Below are 325 nucleotides of genomic sequence, written 5' to 3'. Positions count from 1 at the left end.
TTTTACTTCGTTATAAAACATTTTTATTGAATTATATGCATATTTACTTTATGCTGTTCTGCAAGATGCAAATATGTAACGCGATAGTTTTTCTAGAATTGTTCCATATATGCACGATTGCCTTTAGCTCAAATAGACTTATTTGACACTATAAATTTTATGCTGTTCTGCAAGATGCAAATATGTAACGCGATAGTTTTTCTAGAATTGTTCCATATATGTACGATTGCCTTCAGCTCAAATAGACTTATTTGACACTATAAATCAACATTATAAAGATTAAGTTAGCTCATGGTTTGTTTTACGGACAGGTGTGTCGGTTCAC

At 31.1% G+C, this 325-nt stretch overlaps 1 protein-coding gene across 1 annotated transcript in view; it reads right to left on the bottom strand.

The window, feature by feature from the left end:
- LOC108763574 (UNC93-like protein) overlaps positions 1-325 on the bottom strand; it is a 5,352-nt gene that overhangs the window by 1,331 nt on the left and 3,696 nt on the right. The window lies entirely within an intron of this gene.

This window comes from Trachymyrmex cornetzi, unplaced genomic scaffold, assembly GCF_001594075.2.
Source record: "Trachymyrmex cornetzi isolate Tcor2-1 unplaced genomic scaffold, Tcor1.1 scaffold37, whole genome shotgun sequence".
Taxonomy (NCBI): domain Eukaryota; kingdom Metazoa; phylum Arthropoda; class Insecta; order Hymenoptera; family Formicidae; genus Trachymyrmex; species Trachymyrmex cornetzi.
The sequence above is the reverse complement of the archived record's forward strand: the minus strand, read 5'-3'. Positions and strand labels throughout refer to the sequence as shown.